Below are 9,838 nucleotides of genomic sequence, written 5' to 3' on the forward strand. Positions count from 1 at the left end.
AGCTAATGCATTCTTTGTTTTCAGAGCTTTGACTTCAGTGTTAAATTATCTTTTGAATAATTTTGTCATTTTCACCAAGAATTTTTATTAATATCCAGCACCTCTGATGTTTTTTTTTCTCTATCCTTATTATAAGACATAGACACTGTATAATGACTGGTGGATCTTTTGTTCTCCAAGTTAATTATCTAAGCAGGCACCAGTATCTCACAATTGTAATCCTAGCTACTCAGGAGCTGGAGATCTGAGGATCGTAGTTCAAAACTAGTCTGGCAGAAAAGTCTGTTAGAATCTTACTTCCAATTATCTATCACAAAACTGAAAGTGCTAAGATGGCTGCTGGGCAGCCGTTTCCCAGTCGAAGAAAGGATATGGAGTGGCTACTGCCTCCTGGCCTAAATGAAAGTGATACTAAGTCCAATTCTGAAAATGAAGACATACCTAAGAACTCCCAAATTTAACGTTCAAGCAGTTAAGGAGAATGGGACCAGTAGGAAACCAGATGCCTCAGAGTTCCCTGAAGATGGGCCAGAAACTGATCCCGGGGTCCAGGCTAATGCATATGAAGAGTGCCCTTCTGGAATTCCCATAAATACGTGCAATAAATTTCAAGAATTGCATAAAAAACATTCTGAACAGAAAACTTCAGCCTCAAGATTCACAGGGAAAACTGTTCTCAAATGGTGAACCATACGGTGAAGGATGCGCATAGCATCCATGCACCAACCCTCAGTATCTGGTGGAGAAGATCATTCAGACTTGAGTCTATGAGTCCAAGTACTGGAAAGAAGAGTGCTTTGGGCTTACAGCTGAACTTGTAGTGGATAAAGCCGTGGAGTTGAGGTTTGTCGGTGGCGTCTATGGTGGAAACATAAAACCAACTCCCTTTTTGTGTTTAACCTTCAAGATGCTTCAGATTCAACTTGAGAAGGATATCATTTTTGAATTTATTAATAATGAAGATTTCAAGTATGTTCGTATGTTGGGGGCACTTTACATGAGGCTGACAGGCACTGCAATTGATTGCTACAAGTATTCGTAGCCTTTGTACAAGAGCCAGAACCAAAATGGAGAATTTGAACTAATGCATGTAGATGAGTTCACTGATGAACTACTGTACATGGAGAGTCTGTGATATTGTTCTTCCCCTGCTACAGAAACGCTATGTGCTTGAGGAGGCTGAGCAGCTGGAACCTCAAGTGAGTGCTCTAGAAGAAGACATGGATGATATGGAGTCCATTGAAGAGGAAGAAGATGATAAGAAGCTGGAAAGAGTGTCATCAACAGATCACCCCCGGAGAAATTACCTAGACCTAGACAAGCCCCGGCCATCTCCTACACTGGGCTACAGGAGTAGGAGCCGGTCACCCAGAAGGCAGAATCGATCACCCAAAAGAAGAAGCCCCTCTCCTCGCTGAGAAAGGCATCAGAGCAAGAGTCCAAGACGTCACCAAAGCAGGTCCCGAGATCGACCGCACAGATCTCGCTCCAAATCCCCAGGTCATCACCGTAGTCACAGACATAGGAGCTACTCTAAGTCTCCAGAAAGGTCCAAGAAGAGCCATAAGAAGAGCCGGAGAGGGAATGAGTAATGGGCTCAATTTGGTTTTAGTCCAGTGGGCTCCTGTAGATATGAATTTATCTGTTTAAATGGAAAGATCAAGATCTACTCTCCAGTCAGCTATAAGAATTTTAGTTTTCTCTTACCACGTTTTTGGGTTTTTTCATTTTCTTAAATGAAGGAGGTGATGAGTTTTACTATCTCTTTTTCAATAGTAATCAATCTTTGAGGGATGTTTCCTTAAGGTCAGTTTTTGACCAAACTAACTAGGACTATATTCAAGCTTGGGATGACAGGAAGGGTTTGGAGAATGGAGGTATAAATGAGAAGTAATGGATGTGGCCAATCAGTAGTCCTTTCCCTGTTTGTTATTAAGCTATTTGCCATTTTTCCATACTCTGGTTTTCAGTTTGCTTTAAAATAAAAACTACTCTGAAAAGATCTTGCGATTTTTGCTATTACTATTTTTCAAAAAACAATTTGGGCTAGGCATGTAGCTCTAGTAAATGCAAGTTCCACCTCAAATACTGTTTTAAAAAAGAACCTGTCAACACAATTATTAATTTATAAACTAGGTAGCCAAAGCTTTTCAATAATATAATATTCAAATAAACATAGGCTTCTTCCAGACTTAATCCAATTTCATCAAGTAGTTTAACAAATAGCGCTTAGCAACCTTTCCTATTTCACTTGTTGGGGATTGAATCCAGGTCTTTGTGCTTGCTAGGCAAGCACTCAACTCTTTCAGGATATTTTTGTATAGTACCATTTGTTCACTCCCCTAAACTTTGAATTCCAGGTTTAGATGCTCAAGTTATTCTACAAGTATTAACATCCAAGCCTAGTTTTGACCTGAGTCACTTAACAGTAGTGACATAAAGTCATAAAATATTCTGTCAGGAAGAAAATGGGCAGAAAAGGAGGGTTTGTGGTGGTAATGAAAATGATGCATTCCACGTAATAAATTTTAATTTGAGACAGTGGTGCATCAGTCAATCAGATGGTCAGCAATAGAGACTAGAATTTGGTGTAGTAACCTAAGCCAGACTATGTTTATATATTTATATAGAATTTCTCGAGGAATTAGATGTGTCTCTGTGTGTGTGTGCAAAGAGAGAGTAAAATAGCACCATAGGCAACAACATTGTTGATAAGAACAAGTCAGTTACTTATTAGTGGAATGACATGTTCAAAAGATCTAAGCATTAGGAGTAGATAAGAGAAGCAAAAAGACAAAGCCTATGGACACTGATACTTAAAAGAGAATTATTAGGGTCCTTCTTAGAAAAGTTCCTTTACTGTAAATACATTTCCTCCTTTAAAATGGAAAAAAAATGGCTGAATGACTTCCTGCAACTCTGGTCCTTGGAGGAATTTGGATGGCCAGCTGCTTTATTTGATCTAGCTTCTTGAGAAGTCTTACCCGCTCATCCAAAAAATATGCATTTTTGCAATATTTAAGTGGGTTTAAAAAATCTATTTGAACTTCCATGTTTTTCAGTTACTCCTAATTAATACCTGAATAAAAGTTGTTTACAAGAACTGTTACGCAGTACAAATACACATGGATATGATCTTTAAAATTAAATATAAGCATCTCTATGCAAACTCTGTTACAAACTTCCAGCAGTTACTTCTTTACTAAAGTGCTCTAGGTATAAAGAAATATCTTCTGGCTAAATGATACATGGACCAACTAAGCATGATCAGTATACTGTAAAAGTAAACTTATTATTGAGGTAAAAGTAAACTTGTAAGAAATCCAAGATTTTAATATTTGAAATAAACCTTCCCAAGTATAAATTATAGTACACATTCTTATTTTGACCAAAACTGAGGCAGCATGACCAACCTACAGCAGGAAGCATAATGTCCCTCTTATTAAGCTTAACAAAGAAGGTAAGTGGGAGTAGGACATGTGTTGGAAATATTTCTGGAGATCATTTTGACAAATAGAAAAGGAGATGTAATGTTTACCTATTTGATAGGCCTTGGGATGGGAGCTTGAAAATGTGGCTACAACCTATATACTAGAAGTGTATTTCACATCTTACCTTTCTGTACACACTATGTACTGAAGCAGATTTAGGAAAGTTATTTCTTATGCAAAATACAGAAATTTATTAATTATCAAAAAAAGATTCAGAGGGAGAAAAAGAAAGTGGTTTAGAAAAGATAAGTTGAAGAATGAAAAGAATCTCATAGTGAATAGTCCTCAAATGAAGCCCAATGGAAGGAGCTTATTCAGTATTTCAGAGCCAATGATAGATTTGAACCTCCTGTGAAAAAGAAAAAGGTTGAAAAGTCAGGTCTTGAAAAGAGAATAGACCAGGCTGTGGAGGAGTGGGATGTTGAGAAGGCTGAGGACCTCAGCAACCAGCTAGCTATAGGAGAGCTTGGTGTAAAAACTGCCAAAGCAACTGCCTGCTACAGGTTTGTAGAAGCCAAAAAGGAAGCTGAAAATTCACAGGCTGCTCGAAAGAAGAAGAAGCTTGCATGGGGGTGTGAAGCAAAGAAGAGATGGGAAACCAAAAGCAACATGGGATATAGGTAACCTTGCAGAGCTCGGAACACTTAACAGACTCTTGTGCTCACATTAACAAGACTGTCCTGCTTAAATGTGTTTGAAATTGATAATTGTAAGAAATTGATTGAAGTAGAAAAAAGTGTGCATAAAACTTAGGAGTTATCAGCTGTTGGGCTTTTTCTAAGGGGTTTATTCTTGAAATGAATGTTTTTGTTATTTGTATAAGAAATCTAAGCATACACAGAGGGAAAAAGTATGGGATTTTTCTAAAATAAATCTGCTTTCCATTCGTTTGTTATAGTGAAGCCTGTGAGGTCCTTGGACCTTCTTATCTGTTCTAGGCATGACTACACTGTTTCTGCAATCATGATTTTAAGATTGCGACAGTTTTTACAAATAACTTAATGTCATGAAAACGATTATTGATCTCTTATTGGAGGCAGTAGAATTGATATTTTTATGGTCACATAGTAAAATAATTTTTATATACCATCAGGTGAGATAATCAGAAAAGGGGGATAGAATGTAGTATGTGGGGGGGGGCAGTTTAGTTTCAGCTCTGCATAAACATCTCCTATCTCAGCTCTGTTCTTTAAATCATTAGATGGCATAGTTTCATTATATATATATATATGTATATATATTATATTATATTAGATTAGATGTATAGTTTTATTAAGCAGATAATTATAATTTCAAATAACAAAAAAAATCCCTGAAAATGGAGTTGTGCATCAAGTGGCGGAGTGCTAGCCTTGAGCACAAAGCTCAAGAAAAAAAGCCCAGGCAATGAGTTTAAGTCCTAGGTGCAGTGTGTGTGTGTGTGTGTGTGTGTGTGTGTGTGTGTGTGTGTGTTTGCATGCACCCACACAAGCAAAGCTATTTCCTCCTACATATTTGGTGTGAGTTCTTTTAAAGATATTGAATGCATATTTATTATTATTTTTATTGCCATAAATATTATTGTGCATATCTGTAAGTGTGTGTGTGTGTATGTGTGTGTGTGTGTGTGTGTGTGTGTGTGTGTCCTTGCTTCTATGCATGCCAATACTGAGGCTTGAATTTAAGGGAAATTAGGCTCTGGGCATTATCCTTAGCTTTTTCTCTCAAGCCAATGCTCTTACCACTTGATTCACAGCTCTACTTCTGGCTTTTGCTGATTAATTGAAGATAGGGTCTCATGGACTTTTCTGAGCTTTCTCTGATCCTTAGTTCTGAACTTCCTGAGTAGCTAGGATTACAGGCTTTTACTAGGAATTCTCTGGATTCACTGTGAAGTATGTTTGGGTTACTCAGTACTAGAAGAAGCTGAGGAATAACTGTGCTGACCCCTGAGCTAATTAGTTTACAGAAGAAGAAAATACTATTATTGATTGAGGCCTGGTTTTTAGGACCATTTCTATCAGTGCTGTGTCCTGGTACCTGAGAGCCATGGTAAAATTGCAAGCGTCCTTCATCTGTCCTGGCCAATCTTCCATGGTGCATCATGCTGGTATCTTAGTTCCAGGAAATGATGATTCTTCTTCTGGGTCTTTAATGGCCACCTTTTTGTTTCACTCTAATTCATGTAGTAGCTTTACAGTTCATGTGGTGTTCTTGCTCTAGGACAAATTGCCAATTTGCTTAATTTTTCAGTGTTTTGCTTTCCTTGCCTTTGCAATAATTTTGTGAAGTTGGTGTATACTAAGCCAAGACTCACTTTCCAAGATAAAGTCCATGCATAGTAGTTGTCTCCCTCTGAATGTGGAAACGTTAGCATAGTGTCAAGGGAGGGGCATACAAGAATGTTCTCTAGCTTTCTAAAGGAGATACCAGTGTACTCAATACCTGATTTATGTAACTGTAACCCACTCTGTACATCACCTTTACCAAAAAAAAAAAAAAAAAGGAGATGGGGAAAACATTATTTATTACTTTACAGGACCCATTTGGAAAATACTGCTCTGGAAATGTTCCAAAAATCTTTGTTTTTCACATTTTGCTGTCATCAAAGATAAAATGATTTCATCACTCATTACAGCTAATTTGTTATACCATACCTCCTTTCAATTTTTTTCTTCTCCCTTCTTTTTTAAAAATTAAATATTAGAGACCTGCTTAAGAGTCATTTTTGGTTTGCTCCTTACTCTTATGAGTATGTCTGATCTCAGCTCTGAGTCTACATGTGTCCTTCTACATAGCCAAGCTGAGATTAGGCACATAGAAATGCCTAGATTAACTACCAACTGATAAATTGAGCAGCTTATCCACGAGCCTACTTTTATTTCTCTTAAGCACCAGTAAAAGATAAAGTACAATCAAGTCTATTTTCTTTTGCCAGCATGAGGCTGGACCATGCTGTTGCAAAGTATGACTTTAGATCCTTTACAACTCTCCATCAGACCCCAGAATCACTCTCAAATTAAAATCCTATTTTAAATGTTGTGTGTACAGTGCAATACAGTTCCAAGAAAAACTGAAAAATAAGATGGTTTCTGTGATTCAAACTCAGTAAATAGAAGCTTTACAGCTTGACAAAATTAGAGTCTCTATGCTTGATCTTATGAGGTTATAGAGTTACTTAACTCTATTAATGACTGTGATGTCTCAGGAATTCCTCAGCAAAGGAGAGGTTTGCTTTTTTTTTTTTTTTTTTGCCAGTCCTGGGGCTTGGACTCAGGGCCTGAGCACTGTCCCTGGTTTCTTTTTGCTTAAGGCTAGCACTCTGCCAACTTGAGTCACAGTGCCACGTCTGGCCATTTTCTATATATGTGGTGCTGAGGAATCGAACGCAGGGCTTCATGTATAGGAGGCAATTACTCTTGCCCCTAGGCCATATTCCTAGCCTGAGGTTTGTTTATTATAGAACACAGTGTACAAGGATGTCCAGAAGCAAAAATGGATTAGAGCTAGGGTAATAGTTATGTAATCAGGTTGGATAATTCAAAGCTGAGGGAAACATGTATAGTGAAAAGCTACAGACTCAGCCCTAGAAAATGTTGCCTGTACCACTCCATAGCTGGAGAGAAATGTCTTTGAACAACATTTTTTAAATTAATTTCTCAAGAGTAGAGTTTTCTTGCTATAAAATTTAATCTACAAAGAGCATCAAGTTTTGCAGGAGAAAGAGAACATGGAGAACATATACTAAAACTTGCTTTTGCTGGAAATAGCATACCTATCTTGCATTTCTGAAGTTAGTTTAGGTTAAATAAAGAATCCCAGATAAGCTTGGTTGTCAGGACTTGCTAGCCCATCTGATCCTTTCTAGACATCATGATTTGTATGCCTATTGAAATGTATATCTTTGTGGGAGTTAGAACAGGTCTGTTTTATCTCGTAGGCTATCTCTGCAAATAGAACATAGAGTGTGATTTCTGAGGCAATAGGCAATTTTTTGCTGTTCAAAATATATTTCAAAACCGTCTGTTACAAGGACTAAAATTCTTTTCCTGATAAGTTACAATTTGGCAAAATCAACTCACCAAGATTATTGACAGGGAAAATATGCTTTGTTCAGTTTAGGTTGAAAGCTAGCTGGTAAACTGCTCAGTAAGTACTTTCTTAATTCAATAACATAGTAGGGTGATTATCATTTTGATGAAACACAGCTTCTATTGTGCATAAAATTATGTAGGATTCTAAGCAGGCCAGAGGATTTGACTTAAAATGTCCTACAGGTTATAAAGGCAGTTTGACATGGGTCTAAATTATACTGTTATTTAAACCTGTGATCACACTTCAATAATAGTTTCTAGGTTGAAATATTAGCTCATGCCTGTATACTGGACAATCTATAGTAAGAAGATCTCAGTCTAAGATTCGAAAGGCAAATGTGAGAGGCCCTAGCTGAGAAACAAACTAAAGTTATCAGTAATTGTGGCATGACACAACTGGAAGAGCTCTTGTCTAGCACGCCCAAATACACTGAGTTCAAATCCCAGCATCTCCAAAAAAATAATTAAAAATAATCAGTGGAAGTTTTTCAGATTATTTCATTTAAACATTTCCTTTAAACTCAACCACAAACTTTTTGAATTGAATCTACTCCAGCTTTAAAAATGAGATCAAAGAGGAGATTCTTAGGAGAGGATCACAAAAGCTCAATAGTGATGTGCATATTATTATATAAAATGATGTCTACCGAAATGAACTCCAAGAAATGGACACAAGAGGTTTCTTTTTGTGATTGTTTTCCTCTTTGTCACTGTTTTTGACTTCTGTACCTTTTGTCTTATGTGCAAGTTTATCTGTTTGGAGGAGGGTAAAGGGGTACATTGAAATGTGGGGCAAAGGATGAATTAATTCAGCAGTGATTCTCACTTGATACTATGTTGAAAATGAACTATATAACTTGTGCAGGAGAGGGTTAAGAGAGAAAAACCTGGGAGACAATGAGGGAAGAGTTGACACTGTTCAAAAAGAAATGTACTCATTACTTGACATACATAACTGTAATTCCTCTGTATATCAACTTTACAATAAAATATTTTTTAAATGTAGGATTTAACATTTAAACAAATGAAGAATTAATCATATGTTTACATTTAGGTTTAGATGGTATCCATTGCACTTTGTAACTTTATCTCTTTCAAGAAAAATCACAAATGACTGAAGCTTGCATTTGCAAACTATTTGAGAACATGCTATTGATTTTTGTGCTTTATGAATTGCACTGTTACCCACCATATTTGACCATTTATAATGCTGCTGAGAGCTGTTTTCAATTTGCCAAATTTGGAAGACAATTGATGCTAATGTGTACTTTACTTCTGTTAGAGATGCCTAGTTTTTTATTTGTACAAAGCTTTTGTATGAGTCTGTACAACTTGGGGGTGGATGGATTAGGGAATGGGAAGGTGGGAGAAAAATAAAGGAGGAACTAACAAGTTTGACAAGAAACGTACTCACAACCTTACATATGAAACTGGAACCCTTCTGTACATCTCCTTGATTGCAGGAAGTAATAGGAGAAACATTTGGGCTCCTTGGCACAGGATGAAATGTTCTTAATAAAGATCCAGAAACACACAAAAAAAATCAAATAAAGCATGGACATTCGCATCAAACTGCAGAACTTCAGCATAGCAAAGGACATAGATGGCAAGATACATAGAAAGCCCAAAGATAGGGAGATCTTTACTGGCCATATAACAGACAAAGGCCTCATATCTAAAATACATGCAGAACTCAAAAAAATAAATTAATCCAAAACAAATCCTCAAAGAACCAACTACCCCCTCAAAAATGGGCTAAAGATCTAAAAAAAGACTTCTTTGAAGAAGAAATTAGAATGGCCAAGAGACACATCTCTGGCCTGAAAAGAAATGCAAATCAAAACAACACTGAGATTCCAATTCACCCCAGAAAGAATGCCCATTATCAGGAAGACTAATAATAACAAATGCTTGAGGGAATGTGGCCAAAAGGGTGCAAAGAGTGTAAACTCGTTCAACCACTATGGAAAACAGTATGGTGGTTCCTCAGGAGGATAAACATAGGGCTCTCCTATGACCCAGCAGTCCCACTTTTGGACATCTACCAAAAAGTTTACAAGAAAGACCAATGTAAGGCCACCAGCACAACTATGTTCATCACAGCACAATTTGTCATTGCTAAAATATGGAACCAACCCAGATGCCCCTCAGTAGATAAATGGATCAAGAAAATGTGGTACATATACACAATGGAATTTTATGCCTCTATCAGAAAGAATGACATTACCTCATTTGTAAGGAAATGGAAAGATTTGGGAAAAATTATACTAAGTG

General features: G+C 37.0%; 2 pseudogenes; both read left to right on the forward strand.

Annotated features, from left to right (window-relative positions):
- Positions 1-332: 332 nt before the first annotated feature.
- LOC125338899 lies at positions 333-4,485 on the forward strand (annotated as a pseudogene).
- On the forward strand, positions 681-1,700 carry LOC125368362 (annotated as a pseudogene).
- Positions 4,486-9,838: the final 5,353 nt, after the last annotated feature.

Source organism: Perognathus longimembris, chromosome 20 (genome assembly GCF_023159225.1).
Source record: "Perognathus longimembris pacificus isolate PPM17 chromosome 20, ASM2315922v1, whole genome shotgun sequence".
NCBI lineage: Eukaryota > Metazoa > Chordata > Mammalia > Rodentia > Heteromyidae > Perognathus > Perognathus longimembris.